The sequence below is a fragment of the Oncorhynchus clarkii genome, chromosome 13 (genome assembly GCF_045791955.1).
Source record: "Oncorhynchus clarkii lewisi isolate Uvic-CL-2024 chromosome 13, UVic_Ocla_1.0, whole genome shotgun sequence".
Lineage (NCBI taxonomy): Eukaryota > Metazoa > Chordata > Actinopteri > Salmoniformes > Salmonidae > Oncorhynchus > Oncorhynchus clarkii.
The window spans coordinates 18,689,258-18,707,700 of NC_092159.1; the positions used below are offsets into that span (position 1 = coordinate 18,689,258).

At 41.7% G+C, this 18,443-nt stretch overlaps 1 pseudogene; it reads left to right on the forward strand.

The window, feature by feature from the left end:
* Positions 1-2,443: 2,443 nt before the first annotated feature.
* The window catches only part of LOC139423511 (VPS10 domain-containing receptor SorCS3-like), a 391,895-nt pseudogene continuing 375,895 nt past the window's right edge, over positions 2,444-18,443 (forward strand).

Sequence of the window (18,443 nt, forward strand, 5' to 3'; positions counted from 1 at the left end):
TTTTTAGGACTTTTAGAAGTGCTAGTACCGCATCTAAACACGTGAGGTAAAACAAATATCATTAATTTCCTCCGAGGGCACAGATAGAGCTGGTGATTTATTTCTACAAATGTTTTATTAATACAGATGTCTGCCTGAGGGGGAAACGTTGCCTTTTCTCACCGCCACACTTCCATTTGAAGATATCAATTACTCTCTAATGACACCTCATCAAGCCTGACGGACTACAAGCTCCTACCAGGTTCTAGACTGAACTTTAGTCTGAAAGTGAAATTCAGAATAGAAACTGCTGATGGAAAGTGAAAGGCAGTACAGTTACAGTGATTATGGACATGTAACATGACACTAAAAATAATATCTGATTGGCAGTCTTATTAAACTTGAATGTCAATCGTGTTGTTTTGTGAGGTGTTCTGAGGTACTTAGCTATGAATATGTTGCTTAAAGTAATATTCAAGGTATTGTTTTATATTTAATTGTTTTTATTTAACCGTTATTTAACTAGGCAAGTCAGTTCATTTGCAATTACGGCCTACCTACATACTGTAATAGAGATACATGTGATTCTTGTTTGGCTAAAGCATATAACCAAAGGCTACAATAGAAATGGACAGTGTGTACCCTCAAAACACATGGGAGAACATATCTGGACTATTTAGGAATATAATGTGAATGGCCACATTACATTTGAGATAAAGAGGAATGACAAAAAAACTCTCTCTTATCAGTCCCCTCAAATCCTCAGTGACAGAAAATATCTCATACTGGTCTCTCAGAAAGGATGATCGTCATCAGAAGTTCATCACAGTGTAATGATGGGGATAAGAGTCGGTATGAAGCAGGGAGGAGGGAAGCCAAAATAGAAAGAGATTGGAGTGGTGGCTATGGTGGCAGAGCTCACAGCTCACCGTAATGTAAAAATGACATTGTTGGAGAGCTGCCAACATACATTAAATAAAGTGCAATCCTGTACTCAGTCACTGAGTGGGTTAACAAGGCAATCTTCATGAGGAGGGGACCATGGCAAACCCCCATGTGGGAAAACAATGGGCCTCATTCAAATCCAACCCGATCGGAGAAGCCATAAACCAAACAGTCGCTCGCACACACACACACACACACACACACACACACACAGAAACACACATACACACACACACAGGTTTGAGTTTTACCACGCCATTGAAAATATGGTTTCCTGAGGACCTCTGTCTTTTTTAGTGACGTTAGTGGACTTTTATAGAAGTAGGCAGGTAGAGAGGGGATGGTGGATGGAAGGAATATAGAAGCCTAGCCCTTGTACTCCTGGGAATTGACAGGACAGGGATTACCATGTGGTGCCAATCACTGTCAGTCACTTAACTACTGATATCCACATGTACCATGATTTGGGTGATGAGTTTGTCCTCGTGTGCTGTGCTTTGCTCTGTAAAATATTATCCACGTCACTGTGAACACATGGCATTTCAATCTGTCTATACAGAGCCATCAGAGTATTGTGCTGTGCCATGAACATTCACATTCATGCTGGAAACACAGACTTCTCACTCTCCGAATGGAAAAGTCTAGGCCTAGTATAGCTCTAATGGGGATGGTGAGAACAGCTTGTTGGACACACACACACACACACACACACACACACACACACACACACACAGACAGACCAGAGTCCAGTTTGTCAGGCCAGTATCCCATCAGCAATTCTCTATTCCCTGTAAACTCCTTATCTGAAATTACATTATGCATTAGATATGGCACAGCCACATAGAGAAGTGTTCCTCACCATGGGATAAAGAGCTGTGTAGATTACCCGTACCCTCATCCTACTCCTCCTTTGTTCCTCGGGTGATGTGGAGGTAAACCCAGGCCCTGCATGTCCCCAGGCACTCTCATTTGTTGACTTCTGTAATCAAAAAAGCCTTGGTTTCATGCATGTTAACGGCAGAAGCCTTCTCCCTAAGTTTGTTTTACTCACTGTTTTAGCACACTCCACCAACCCTGATGTCCTTGCCGTGTTTGATTCCTGGCTTAGGAAGGCCACCAAAAATTCTGAGATTTTATCCCCAACTACAAAATTTTCCATAAAGATAGAACTGCCAAAGAGGGAGGAGTTACAATCTACTGCAGAGATAGCTTGAAAAGTTATGTCATACTTTACTGGTCTATGCACAAACAGTTCGAGCTTCTAATTTAAAAAATGAATCTCTCCAGAAAAAAGTCTCTCACTGTTGCCGCCTGTTATAAACCCCCCTCCGCTCCCAGCTGTGCCCTGGACACCATATGTGAATTGATTGCCCCCCATCTATCTTCAGAGTTAATTCTGTTAGGTGACCTAAACTGGGATATGCTTAACACCCCAGCAGTCCTACAATCTAAGCTAGATGCCCTCAATCTCACGCACATTATCAAGGAAACCACCAGGTACAACCCTAAATCCGTAAACATGGGCAACCTCATAGATGTTATCCTGACCAACTTGCCCTTCAAATACACCTCTGCTGTTTTCAATCAGGATCTCAGAGAACACTGCCTCATTGCCTGCATCTGCTATGGGTCCATGGTCAAACGACCACCCCTCATCACTGTCAAACGCTCCCTTAAACACTTCAGCGAGCAGGCCTTTCTAATCGACCTGGCCAGGGTTTCCTGGAAGGATACTGATCTCATCCCGTCAGTCGACGATGCCTGGTCGTTCTTTAAAAGTAATTTCCTCAGCATCTTAACTGACTTGCCTACTTAAATAAAGGTGAAATAAAAATATTAACCTCAAACCACAAAGGAGTTCCTTACTGGGTGTTCAAAAGGTCTTTCGCTTAAAGCTTATAAGATATTTATTTGGCAAATAGGCAGACATTTTATACCATACTCTAATACGTTATTTAGTTGTAGTGGCAACATAAGATGCCTCTTTGCTATTTTGTTCATACTGCAATGTCCTTAAAGGGCAAATGGGATTGGGTTGAGTAAATGCATGTCATTATCCAGTAGTGAGTCAACAGTTTACTGTGGTGGGGCTTCTTGGTGAGCTAACATCACATCTTAAAGCAAAAGCCAGAGCAAGATCCTTTAATTAATCTTAAACATGTTGTATCAACATGGCTGTGCCTCTCTGCCTCTCTCTCTCTCTCTCTCTCTCTCTCTCTCTCTCTCTCTCTCTCTCTCTCTCTCTCTCTCTCTCTCTCTCTCTCTCTCTCTCTCTCTCTCTCTCTCTCTCTCTCTCTCTCTCTCTCTCTCTCTCTCTCTCTCTCTCTCAAATACATGCATACATGTGATACAAAGACACACACGTGATACGATACCATGAGCACTTACACAAATAGCAAATCCCCCACCCCCACATAAATAAAGAAGCCTATTCAACCCTTGAATAAGGTTTAAAGGAAAGATATATACTGAATTTCACCTATCTGTTTGCCCGCCTTGACTGCTAAGGAATTATGGCATTACATTCAATTTGACCGACGGCTGGACTGTGAGTATGCGTTAGCTCTGGACAGCTGTCTAGCCCACAGTGAAATGTGATGGATGGGTAGGGGAGCTATTGGGGACATATGGAAATACCCAGGCATGAAAGAATGGAAGAAATTCTCTGTCTGGGCCTTTGTTTCACAAACTCACTTAAGGTGAATTGCCTATATATTTTGCCTATATATTTTTTTTCTCAGCTTCTATTAGGGATGGGGAAGAAAAGGGTCAACCACGGCGGTGAGCGGGGTTTAATATATGTGTGTGTGGTTGTTGAGATAGGGTGATTGTGTGAGAGAATACTGCTAATGTCAATGTACACTTGCTTACATGTTTCAATGTGAAACTCGGAGTGTGTGAGTTGTGTCCACTTCCATGAGAGCTGGCTTAAAACCTCTTGGTGTTAGGGGGCAGTATTTTCATTTTTGGAAAAAAAACGTTCCCGCTTTAAACAGGATATTTTGTCAGGAAAAGATGCTAGAATATGCATATAATTGACTGGTTTGGATAGAAAACACTAACGTTTCCAAAACTTTAAAGATATTGTCTGTGAGTATAACAGAACTGATGTTGCAGGCGAAAGCCTGAGAAAAATCCAATCCGGAAGTGCCCCAGGATTTGAAAGCGCTGCGTTCCAATGATTCCCTATTCAGCTGTGAATTTACCATCAATGAGCTTACGCTTTCTATGTATTCCCCAAGGTGTCTACAGCATTGTGACGTAGTTTTACGCATTTCTGTTGAAGAATAGCTGTAGGCAGCCACATTGCGTAAGTGGTCACATGGTAGCTCCGAGAGAGATTCTCGCGTAAAATACAGAGGTAGCCATTACTCCAATCGTTCAGAGTGAAAACGAATTGTCCCGACTGATATATTATCGAATAGATATTAGAAAAACACCTTGAGGATGGATTCTAAACAACGTTTGCCATGTTTCTGTCGATATTATGGAGCAAATTTGGAATATTTTTTGGTGTTGTGGTGACATTATGCCTTGCTGCTAGCAAGGCATAATGCTATGCTAGGCTATGATAAACTTACACAAATGCTTGTCTAGTGTTGGCTGTAAAGCATATTTTGAAAATCTGAGATGACAGGGTGATTAACAAAAGGCTAAGCTGTGTTCCAATATATTTCACTTGTGATTTTCATGAATAGGAATATTTTCTAGGAAGATTTATGTCCGTTGCGTTATGCTAATTAGTGTCAGATGATGAAAACGGTCCCGTTCACGGAATGGGCATCACTACAGGTTAATACAGAGCTAACGTGATGAGCCTACAGTAGTCTTCACAAGGCATGCTGAGGTTGAAAGGGTGACAGGGGGTTGGCGTGTGTTAACTGTCTTCTAAAAGGCCAAGGCCACCAGAAGAACCCTTGACAAATACCTCTTGGTCACCTTAATTTTCACATTACAGATAAAAGGCTTCATCATGAAATCTCAGAAAGAGATTTGAACTTATTAATTGACCAGAAAACCTTGAGTGAAGTGACGTGTAGACTAGCTATATCATCCAAAATCACATAAGGAAACTGTCGATGGGTCTTGGTTTGGGTTTAGGTATTTCGTAATTGGTCAGATGCTCGATTAAGCTCTGAGTCCATACGTGTTATGAAAATAGATAGAGGTTGGAGCTCTTCGTTCTCTCTTTGCAAGTTTCCGGCAAGTCTATGGGACAGATGTCCCCTCCCCTTCTAACACCTGCAAAATTCCTGATTTGTCCAATTCGCCAGTGACGAAAAACCCAAGCACCGGAACTAATGCTGCTGATCTCACACATCCTGTTATATCATGACAGATCTACGGTACCATTTATGTTTACATAGTCTGTCCACGAGAGATTAGGGTTCAGGCAATACTGTCAGTAAACATGGCTTACTTTATAAAGTTTGTTATGTCTTTATTGCAATGGGAAAAGTTCCATTTGAATAATTTTATTTACAATGTAATTGGGATATTTGCCCAATTCGCAAAGTAATGACCGGGGTACATTTTCTATTGACCCACGTAGCTTTTTGAGGTTATGATGTTTTTACCGGATTAGTCTAGTATGTTTCTTATGATGTACCTCTGCTGCCTCTTCTTAAAGTAGTTTCTAGTTTGAAAGCCAACTGGGGAGATGGTTGGGACCCTGCCTTAATGTACCATATAGGAAGCAATGTAAATAAAAGTTGTATGGTCTTATTATTTTAAACTCTGGTTCATTGCTTTGGAATAAGGAGGAGGTAGCCTTGCAAGCCGTTGCCTTGCTAAACATTATGGGATTATACACTGAACAAAAATATAAACCCAACATTCAACAATTTCAAAGATTTTACTGAGTTACAGTTCATTTGCCAGCAGCAAATGCTTCTGAAGTTAAGCAAGGTCGGTCCTGGTTAGTCCCTGGATGGGAGACCAAATGCTGCTGGAAGTGGTGTTGGAGGGCCAGAAGGAGGCATCCTAAAATACTAAATAATAAATATCTCAAAGCCCCAGGGCATTGATTGGGGACATTGCCATGTGTATGGTGTTGTCTTTCAGATGGGATGTTATATGGGTGTCCTGACTCTCTGGAGTCACTAAAGATCCCATGGCACTTATCGTAAGAGTAGGGTTGTTAACCCCGGTCCTGGCAAAATTCTTAATCTGGCTCTCATACCATCTCAGCCACCTAATCATCCCCAGTTTACAATTGGCTATTTCATCCCCCCCTCCTCTCCCCTGTAACTATTCCCCAAATTGTTACTGTAAATGAGAATGTGTTCTCAGTCAGCTTACCTAGTAAAATAGGAGTTAAATCAAATTAAAAAGTAAATTAGTCAATTTAAATACATTCATTAGGCCCTAAACTATGGATTTCACATGACTGGGAATACATATACAGTGCCTTGCAAAATTATGCACCCCCTTGGTGTTTTTCCTATTTTGTTGCATTACAACATGTCATTTAAATATATTTGTATTTGTATTTTATGTAATGGACATACACAAAATAGTTCAAATTGGTGAAGTGAAACAAAAACAATTATTTGTTTCAAAAAATTCTGAAGAATTCTTAACGGAAAAGTGGTGCGTGCGTATTTTTTCACCCCCTTTGCTATGAAGCCCCTAAATAAGATCTGGTGCAACCAATTACCTTCAGAAGTCACATCATTAATTAAATAAAGTCCACCTGTGTGCAATCTAAGTGTCACACGATCTGTCACATTATCTCAATATATATACAGCTGTTCTGAAAAGCCCCAGGGTCTACAACACCACTAAGCAAGGTGCACCACCAAGCAAGCGGCACCATGAAGACCAAGGAGCTCTCCAAACAGGTCAGGGACAAAGCTGTGGAGGAGTACAGATCAGGGTTGGGTTATAGAAAATTATCAGAAACTTTGAACATCCCACAGAGCACCATTAAATCCATTATAAAAAAATGGAAAGACTATGGCGCCACAACAAACCTGCCAAGAGAGGGCCGCCCACCAAAACTCATGGACCAGTCAAGGAGGGCATTAAAGAGACCAAAGATAACCCTGATGGAGCGGCAAAGCTCTACAACAGAGATTGGGGTATCTGTCCATAGAACCACTTTAAGCCGTACACTCCAGAGAGCTGGGCTTTACGGAAAAGTGGCCACGAAAAAGCCATTGCTAAATGAAAAAAATAAGCAAACACGTTTTGTGTTCGCCAAAAGGCATGTGGGAAACTCCCAAACAAATGGAAGAAGGTACTCTGGTCAGATGAGACAGAACATGTAGCTTTTTGGCCATCAAGGAAGAAGCTTTGTCTGGCACAAACCAAACACCTCTCATCACCCAGACCACGCGGTCTGCGGTTGTGAGGCCGCTTGGACGTACTGCCTAACTCACTAAAACGACATTGGAGGCGGCTTATGGAAGAGCTCTGGTGGACATTCCTGCATTCACCATGCCTATTGCATGCTCCCTCAACCTTAGACATCTGTGTTATTGTGTTATGTGACAAAACTGCACATTTTAGAGTTGCTTTTTATTTTGACACGTGCCACACCTGTCAGTTTGATGAATTATTTTGGCAAAGGAGGAATGCTCTGGGATCCAAACAAATTTGATGAATGATATTGTATTAACAAGACTGCAATGTATTTTTTTAAATGTTTTTTATTTAACCTTTATTTAACTAGGCAAGTGAGTTAAGAATACATTCTTATTTACAATGACGTCCTATTTAGCGTTATTTAGATCTGAATCTTCTGTCAGACAGAACCAACCTTCAGGCCAGGGAACTGAACCGAAACAAGAGCAGAAAAAGCGAAAATCTGTTGTTTGCATTGGCCCATCTGAAAATGTCTGCAGGGGAAAGAACCACATTTCCCTTCCAGGCCATCAGAGACAAAGCCTGGAACAGAAGAGGGAGAATGGAAAGAAAACAATCAGGAATCCACAAAAGCACTGTGTATAAGTGACCCATGCCAGACCTGAATGAGCCAATGGATAGACCTTCAGGGCCTGTGTACAATAATGACAGCTGAAGAGTGAGTTTCTGCATGACTGAGTCACCATGTTTTCCAATTTACATCAACTGTGTGTATTATCTAACATCAAACTTTCACCGAGTTACAGTATGCTCTCATAATACGGACACTGTAGCAATATTCTGTATAACATTTTTGTTGTTTCTGGCTTAGTTGTGTTTTTAAGATGGAGAAATAACCTTCTAAATATAATTTTTATATTTTTATATATATACATTATAATTTTATATTTAAACACTTTCCCCTTTTATTATTCTCAATGCTCTGAAATTCAATGAATTCATTTTATCATTCCCAGGTCTATTTTAACCAACAGGGCTCTTTTGAATTGTACATTTGGAAATAGATATACATTTTCTGCCATTTAAATAATGTACACATTCACCTTCAGGACCATGTCTCTCAACAGGGAAGATAATGGAAATGAATCTGTGACAGACAGACTGTGTTACAGTAAGTGTATTTAGCACACTGTTTTCATCCCCTTTGGCTCTGTGATTCGCTATCTCTCATCGTTTACTCTGGAAAGACATAAATCACAAAAAGTGCAGGGAACAACAACTGCCAAAGCGATTCTCCAAAATGGCTGATCAATCATAAAGAGTCGCAAATAGCAATAATGGATGGCATCGTAGCTGGTGGGATGGTGGGAGAGGATTGGCATGGTAACACACACCAGACGTCGTCTACCACCCTGACACTGTTTTATCAGGATGTTAATGCTGGCGGGTGGCCCCCGCCAAGTCTAGCCGCATTATTGGTGGGCCGTATCATGTTGAGCCAATGATCGCTTAGTTGATGGATGACAGCGACCATTCCACCCGGTGTCACCTGCTGAGGGAGAAAGCATATCTCAACGCAGGCCACTTAAAGGAACAAGTATTGCATTTTTAATTGCACCTGACAGATCCTATGACTACAACGGCACACTATCGGTAACACATTTTTAACAGTTTTCTCTTTATTTTTTTACCACACTTCCTCCATATTGGACATATCAGTCTGCTGCTCCAGCAAGGTGACAGACAGGGAGACAACGTTGAAAAAAATGTAATAAAAATGTTAGGAGATGCGGCTCAGCGTTAATCAGGTGTCCTGCTGTCGTCTCGTCGTGTCACCTCTGAGGAAGACTCACAATGACACACACTGGTATGCCTGTGGTGAAGAAAGACTCCCTCCCTTCTTCTTTCCCTCACCTATCTCTGCCTGACAGGGGGAAAAGAGAAAAATACCCATGCTGTGAAAAAGAGGAAAAAGAGGAGAAGATGAGAAAAGACCAACTCCAAACTAATTCCTGTCCCTCACTGGAAGAATATAGTAGAATATATTTATTTCACCTTCATTTAACCAGTTGAGAACAAGTTATAATTTACAACTGCGACCTTGCCAAGGTAAGGCATGGGATAAACAAGCATACAGTCAGTAACACAATAGAAAATATGTGTAATGTGTGTGCAAATGAAGTAAGGAGGTAAGGCAATAAATAGACCATAGTGGTGAAATAATTACAATTTAGCAAATAACACTGGAGTGATATATGTGCAGATGAGGATGTGCAAGTAGAGATACTGGTGTGCAAAAAAAAAGAGGATGGGGTAGGTAGTTGGTTGGATGGGATATTTACAGATGGGCTGTGTACAACTGCAGCGATCAGTAAGCTGTTCTGACAGCCGATGCTTGAAGTTAGTGAGGGAGATAAGTCTCCAACTTCAGTGATTTGTGTAATTCGTTCCAGTCATTGGCAGCAGAGAACTGAAAGGAATTGAGGCCAAAGGAGGTGTTGGCTTTGGGGATGACCAGTGAAATATACCTGCTGTAGTGCGTGCTATGGGTGGGTGTTGCTATGGTGACCAGTGAGCTGAGATAAGGGGGAGCTTTACCTAGCAAAGACTTATAGATGACCTGGAGCCAGTGGGTTTGGCGACGAATATGTAGCGAGAACCAGACTATGAGAGAAGACAGGTCACAATGGTGGGTTGTATATGGGGCTTTGGTGACAACATGGATGGCACTGTGATAGACAGCCTCCAACACTTTACTCAGCAAATTGAATGAAAATTTGTATATGACATCGCAGAAGTCAAGGCTCGGCAGGATAGTCAGTTTTACGAGGGTATGTTTGGCAGCATGAGTGAAGGAGGCTTTGTTGTGAAATAGGAAGCCGATTCTAGATAATTTTGGATTGGAGATGCTTAGTATGAGTCTGGAAGGAGAGTTTACAGTCTAGCCAGACACCTAGGTATTTGTAGTTGTCTACATATTCTAAGTCAGAACCATCCAATGTAGTGATGCTAGTTGGGCGGGCGGGCGAGGGCAGTGTGATCAGTTGAAAAGCATGCATTTGGTTTTACTAGCTTTTACGAGCAGTTGGAGGCCACGGAAGGAGTGTTGTATGGCATTGAAGCTTGTTTGGAGGTTAGTTAACACAGTGTCCAAAGAAGGGCCAGATGTATACAGAATGGTGTCGTCTGCGTAGAGGAGGATCAGGGAATCACCCGCAGCAAGAGCGACATTGTTGATGTATACAGAGAAAAGAGTCGGCCTGGCTTGGGCCAGGTGCTGCGGGGGGTGCGGAGCTGTTGGCCGAGGTTGGGGTAACCAGGTGGAAAGCGTGGCCAGCCATAGAGAAATTCTTTTTGAAATTCTCGACTATCATGAATTTATCGGTGGTGACAGTGTTTCCTAGCCTCAGTGCAGTGGGCAGCTGAGAGGAGTTGCTTTTATTCTCCATGGACTTTACAGTGTCCAAATCTTTTTGGATTTAGTGCTACAGGATGCACATTTCTGTTTGAAAAAGCTTGCCTTTGCTTTCCTAACTGACTGTGAATATTGGTTCCTGACTTCCCTGAAAAGTTGCATATCCCGTGGACAATTCGAAGCTAGTGCAGTGCACCACAGGATGTTTTTGTGCTGGTCAAGGGCAGTCAAGTCTTGAGTGTACCAAGGGCTATATCTGTTCTTAGGTCTACATTTTTTGAAAGGGGCATGCTTATTTAAGATTGTGAGGAAGGAACTTTTGAAGAACAACCAGGCATCCTCTACTGATGGGATTGGGTCAGTATCCTTCCAGGATACCCGGGCAAGGTTGACTAGAAAACAGAAGTGTTTTATGGAGCGTTTGACAGTGATGAAGGGTGGTCTTTTGACCGCAGACCCATAACAGATGCAGTCAATGAGGCAGTGTTCACTGATATCCTGGTTGAAAACAGCAGAGGTGTATTTAGAGTGCAAGCGGGTCAGGATAATATCTATGAGGGTGCCCATGTTTACGGATTTGGGGTTGTACCTGGTAGGTTCCTTGATATTTTGTTTGAGATTGAGGGCATCTAGTTTAGGTTGTAGGACGGCCGGGATGTTAATATATCCCAGTTTAGGTCACCTAACAGTATGAACTCTGTCAATAGATGGGGGCCAATGAATTCACATATGGTGTCCAGGGCACAGCTGGGAGCTGAGGGGGGTCTATAACAAGTGGCAACAGTGAGAGACTTATTTCTGGAGAGATGGATATTTAAGAGTAGTAGCTCGAACTGTTTGTGCATAGACCTGGATAGTCTATGCCAAAGAACTCTGCAGGCTATCGCTACAGTAGATTGCACCTCCGCCCCCTTTATTCGGACACGGCTAGGACATGATGATTGGCGGAGTGTGCTAAAGCAGTGAATAAAGCAAACTAAGGGAGGAGTCTTCTGATGTTAACATGCATGAACATAAGGCTTTTCCAGTTACAGAAGTCAACAAATGAGTGCCTGGGGACACACAGGACCTGGGTTAACCCGTCTGGGAACGTGGTTCTGCTAGCGGCAACAGCCAGTGAAATTCCAGGGCGCCAAATTCAAACGACAGAAATCTCATGAATAAAATTTCTTAAACATACAAGTATTAGGCATTATTTTAAAGATAAAATTCTTGTTAATCCATCCACAATGTCCCATTTAAAATAGGCTTTACAGCGAAAGCTCCACAAAGGATTATGTTAGGTAGAGTCACAGAAAAACAGAGCCATTTTCCAGCCAAAGAGAGGAGTCACAAAAAGCACAAATGTAGATAACATTAATCACTAACCTTTGATGATCTTCATCAGATGACACTCATAGAACTAAATGTCACACACTACATGTATGTTTTGTTCGATAAAGTGCATATGTATATCCAAAAATCTCATTTTACATTGGCGTGTTATGTTCAGTAGTTCCAAAACATGTGGTGATTTTTCAGAGAGCCACATTAGTTTACAGAAATACTCATAATAAACATTGATAATAGATACAACTATTATACATGGAACTTTAGATACACTTCTCCTTATTGCAACCGCTGTGTCAGATTTTTTTTTAAACTTATGGAAAAAGCATTCCATGCAATAATCTGAGTACGGCGCTCAGAGCCCAATCCAGCCAAAGAAATATCCGCCATGTTGTGCAGTCAACATTAGTCAGAAATAGCATTATAAATATTCACTTACTTTTGATGATCTTCACCAGAATGCACTCCCAGGAATCCCAGTTCCACAATAAATGTTTGATTTGTTCGATAAATCCAAACGCGCGTGCAAGTCCAGCGGGAAGGTCGGACTAAAAGTCCATAAAGTTATATTACTGGTCGTAGAAACCTATTGAAACAAAGTATAGAATCAATCTTTAGGATGTTTTTAACATAAATATTCAATAATGTTCCAACCGGAGTATTCCTTTGCCTTTAGAAAAGCAAGAGGTATGAGAGGTAACTCTCTCATGACCGCGAGTCACGAGCACGTGGCTCTCTGCCAGACCTCTGACTCATTTCCCTCTCATTTAGCCCCCCTTCACAGTAGAAGCCTGAAACAATGTTCTAAAGACTGTTGACATCTAGTGGAAGCCTTAGTGCAAGTTGACCAATATCCCACTGTATCTTCAATAGGGGCTGAGTTGAAAAACTACAAACCACAGATTTCCCACTTCCTGGTAGGATTTTTCTCAGGTTTTCGCCTGCCATGTGAGTTCTGTTATACTCACAGACATCATTCAAACAGTTTTCTATCCAATACTACAAATAATATGCACATATTAGCATCTGGGACTGAGTAGCAGGCAGTTTACTCTGGGCACGCTTTTCATCCAAAAGTGAAAATACTGGGTACGGCTAAAGGCTATAAGAACTGTTCTGAACAGACTTCTGGGCATGGTAGGATAGATTCAGGGCATAATGCACAGTCAAGGGTATGGTAGGGTGCGAGTACAGTTGAGGTAAACCTAGGCATTGAGTGACGATGAGAGGGGCTGCTTCTCTGGAGGCGCCAGTCAAGCTAGGTGCGGTCTCCGCATGTGTGGGGAGTGGGGCAAGGGAGCTGACCGAGGCATGTAGAGCGGGACAAGGGCTCCGCAGAAAAACAAAACAATGAAAGCTACCCTAAGCAACAGTATACAAGGCATATTGACATTAGAGGGAGGCATAAAGCAATCACAGGTATTGATTGGGAGGGTTAAGACAACAACGGGTAAACGGCTTAAGACAACAACAACAACGGGTAAATGGAGATTAATGGGTAGAGAGTGTCAGTTAGCTACACACAGGGCCTGAGTTTGAGGCTGGGGCCGACAGATAAACAAAATGAAGTACTGTGTTAATTAACAGATGTTTCAGTAACCACAAATGATGTGTCAGTTGTTAAATGGGAAAGATCAAGTGTTCAGGATTTATTTTGTAGCGGGTGGAGGTGGTGTTCAGTCAGAGAAGACGTGGAAGATTAATCTAATTGCACTTTGAAGAATATATTTAGACCATTCAGTTGTCTTGCTACTTCTATTGTAGTGTACTCTCCACTTATGGCCTTGTTCTTAGACCCTAGTCTACTTATGTCTTCTACCCTCTATCCTCTAGGGGAACCCCTGGCGTCAACAGGTTTTAACCTTCTTGTATTTTAGTCCTTTACTCTTTTATTATTTGTCCTATGATAATGTACCGTGAGAGACATTGAAGTTTCTGGTCAGAGGTTCACGGTTCAAAGTTGAAGGTAGAGAAAAGGATGGAGATATCTCACCACTCAAGACAGAAGATAAGATGGAGTCATAGAGAGAGAGAGAGTGTCTGGGTCTGCCATGCCTGGCTTGGGCTTTTATCCTTCTTCCTCAGTGTGCACGTTCAAACCGCCACCAAGGATTCTACTGGGCAGCCAGATAGCGTTTGATTCGCTTGACTAACTCCAAGACCTAGCGCCAGCCTGCGAGCCAGTTGCACCATGGGAAGAGAAAAAGGGCGACCGTAATGTAATGTAAGAGAAGGATACAGCTTGTGCCCTCACTGTGGAAATGTCAAACATACAGAGCAGATATAGAGAGCATTGAGAGAACACTTTTGATGACACTTTAACTTAGTATTAAGTTAACTTTTCCAGAGTTCCTGTTTGCCAGGGATTAGGGTTATATTAGTGTGACTCTGATCCGTTTGTGCTGTATAATAAACTCATATGTTTGTTATGTTGTTATGCCTGCTGTTATGCCTAGGTTTTTATCTACTGTATGTCTGTGTCTGATGATCTCATCAGAGATGATAAGACATATTGGATAGAACAACATTTCTGAAAACCTATTATCACACTCCAGCACGTGTCATCATGCTTTGTTCCCACATGTCAGACCACCGAATCGTAAAACAAGTAGAAAATGCCGGTCTCCAGTTTGGACAATAGGGTACACACTGGTTATGGTGCATTTTGTTGTGAGCAACAGCAGCTGTGACCCAGTCTCAACAAACGTCATGGTCTGGTAGAGAGTTGTATCCATCCCAATGATAGCTGTGCCTGGTTAAATGTTACTCTTTGGTTTCCAGAAAATAAGTTGTTATGGTAGCACTCTTCTATCACTGGACTTTGAAGTTGAAATTGAAAAGTGTTTGTGACAGGTGATTATGAAGTGGAATGCCACCACATAATGACTTCAGATAATGATAGAAGAATGTTGTGTAGGAATGTGCCACATAATGGTGTGAATGACTACATCTTCTAAATGTATTAAAAACAGCAATTTCTCTTGAGCTGGATTAGGTAAATGAAAAAAATTACTGTCTGTGTTATGTATGTTTCAGGTGTATTTGTGTAATAGCCTATGACAGTGGTGTGATCAATCAGTCACTTTTGAAAAAACAATAGTAGTGATAGATGAGAACGCTCTCATTCCACATTTCATGGGAGGTCTTTAATTAAAATTCCAAACAGATAAGCACCTCCATTCCGGTTTAACGAACATTCAGGAAATGTACATTTATTTTAATTAGGCCTCCTCCTGGCAGTATATAACTAACTCAACTCCCTTCTGCTGTAGGGAGAGAGAGAGGAGGGAGGAGGGAGGAAGAGAGACGGGGTGGAGAGAGATGGTAGAGGAGTTAGACAGAGATAAGAGAGGGGGAGGGGGAGAGAGTGGGGAGGAAAGAGGGAAAAGGGAGTGAGGGCTGTGGAGGGCTGTGGAGTGATCGAGAGAGAGGGATGGAAGGGATGGAGAGAAAGAAAGGATACACTGTCAAAGGACAGAGGTTTGATTGAGAGAGAATGAGCAAGAGGGGAGAGAGGGATAGAGATAGAAATGAAGGGAGGACAGAGGTGGAGGTAGGGGAAAGCAATGGATTGTAGAATAGGAAAGAACTAGCGAAAAAGAGGCAGCAAGGAGTGTTAGAGGAGAAAGTAGGGAGGGAGGTAGAGGGAGGGAGAATGCCAAAGGGAAACCTTGGCTTGGCTACCTCACTAGTTCTCCATAAGAATCACAATTGCTATAATGGTGAACAGGTAGAGCTCCATCCAGACCTTCTCTCTCATACTGTATTATTACAGTTTTTTTTGATTGCTAAACGACAGTGGGCACAACTGGAGTCACATGTGCAAAACTCTAACTACAGTCTGCACTACCAACAGTCACCTGAGCTAAACAGTTCACATCACCTGCAAAACTCATTCCAAGCAACACAACTCTTAACACATGGCTCAAAACACGCTCAGTGCAGCCAAACACTATGCACAACCCTCACTGAGATAACACACACTGTCACTCAGAACACACTGAGAGTAAAAACTCTAGCATCAAACACCAATACAGAAAATACAAACTTTTCATCTTTACAGTTTGAACAATTTCAGTGACTTCATACAAAGTAATATTTTCTTCAAAGAAAAGAGTGACATTCTTTCACATGATTTCTTAAAATTTTTAGAACATAACAATTCTTTAAGGTCAATTAAAATTAGCAGTTTGCTTCAATAGTCTGTAGTAATTTACGGAATTACAGTAATGAGAAAAAAAAGGTAGAAACTAAAAGTACATACTGTAATTCGAACAAATAATTGAGGGGCTAATCCTGCTTCTCTCTAGCATCAGGCCACAGGTTTTCTTCAACATCACATCTAATGTTTTCTCTTGCCATGCACCTGGGGAAGAACCTTCTGGAGTGCCTTATCCATCCCTGTCAGTCCTCTGGACTCGTGTCCTCACATCCGGCACGCATGGCTTCCAAAAGAGACATTTGGTCATGTGGGTGGTGACCAAACACTTTCCACCTCCAGGCAGAGAAAAACTCCTCTATTGGGTTGAGGAAGGGTGAATATGCAGGCAGGTACAAAACCATAAATCTGTGATGTGCTGCAAACCAATCTGTGACAGCTGCAGAGTGGTGAAAAGCAACGTTGGGGGTTTCTTACTGGCTCCCCCTGTTCTGCTGGCACTAGCTGAGCATAGAGCTGTTCTAGGAAAGCTATAAGCCTTTCTGTGTTGTATGGGCCAATGAGTGGTGTGTTGAGAAGCAAACCATCATTGGCCATTGCAGCACACATGGTGATATTTCCCCCCCTTTGGCCTGGAACCTCCACAGTGGCCCTTTGACCTATAACATTACTTCCTCTGCGCCGTGTTTTGGCAAGGTTAAATCCAGCTTCATCGATAAATACAAATTAATGTGGTCTTTCCAGTGCTTCCACCTCCATTACTCTCTGAAAAACAGTAAGTGCACAGTTTTAATGTAGAAATGCTAGTGTTTTTTTTTACTGTAAACATTTTGTATAGCTGTGTACGTAACCTCAGACGTCTTACCTGGACATATTGGTATCTTTGCTCTTTTACCCGTTCACTGTTTCTCTCAAACGGTACAGTGTATAACTGTTTCATTGTAACTTGGTGTTTCTTTAGGACTCGAGCAATAGTTGTTGTGCTGACAGAATTAACATTTTCAAATATATAATTATCAGCCAGCACTCTATCTTGAATCTCCTGCAGTTTTATTGAATTGTTGACAACAACCATGTCAACAATAGCATTTTCCTGCGCATCTGAAAATATTTTTCCTCTTCCCCCTGTTGGGGGCAGACTTTGGGTCCTGTTGTAAAAATATATTTTACAGTCAAACTTACTGTAATATATATCTGTGTAAATATTCTATAATTGCAATACAAAATAGATTCCTGTAATGTTTTCATTTACTGTAAGGATGTAACTCTCACCTGTTTGCATGATGGAAAATTCGCATTACAGATGCCACTGTGGATCTTTGCAGATTGGGTTGCACCCTCAACCCTGCCTCTCTCAATGAGAGACCATGGTTCACGACATGGTCTATAAGTGTAGCCCTTATTTCATCTGAAATAACAGCTCTTTGTCTTCTTTGTCTTCCTCCACGCATCTGCCCTCTCCCTGCCACCCTTCTCCCTCCACGAACCCATCTTCCTTGTTCCATTTCCAAAACGAGTCTTTCTAAGCTCTACCTATATATACTGTAATATGTGTGTGTGTTCACTAACAAGTCTAAAACAAGACACCTGCTTAGCCTTTCAGCTGAAATTGCAATCAGCAGTGTTTGAAAGGCACAAGGCTGAAATCTATTCCGTTTTGAATGTGTGGTTCACAGTTTTGATAGCAGTGTGTTAGCATTTGAACAAAGTGCTGTAAATCCACAGTGTTGTGCAGGTTGTGGTTAAAGTCATGGGATAAGTGTGTAGAGTTTTGAAAACTGTGTTCAAGCAATGAAAAACGAACTAGAGTTTGGTCCACATGAACTGCTGCTGTGCAGACTGTAGTTAGAGTTTTGCACATGTGACTCCAGTTGTGTCCACTGTCGTTTAGCAATCGAAAAAAAACTGTAAGCTACTTACTCCGCCTGGCAGTATTTAAATAAGTAATGATTTGTAAACTTAACCTTGGGCTGGCTCCACAGACCACTACTGTATATATCTTGCTTTGCTGTGAATGAGGAGAATCAATAAGGATTTTATAAAGGAGATGAGGGCTGTATCAGCTGAAGGCCAAAACTATTAACTGTGTGTGTGTGTGTGTGTGTGTGTGTGTGTGTGTGTGTGTGTGTGTGTGTGTGTGTGTGTGTGTGTGTGTGCTGGCAAGCGTACACATCAAGCTCTCACAGTCTCACTGCAGAATTATACGTTCATCCACATTCTAAAACCATCACATTTTGAAGTTGCTCCAATTGATTTAAATTGTTTTGTTTGAACCCTGTCTCAAACCTTAACCTTTACATTAACCAT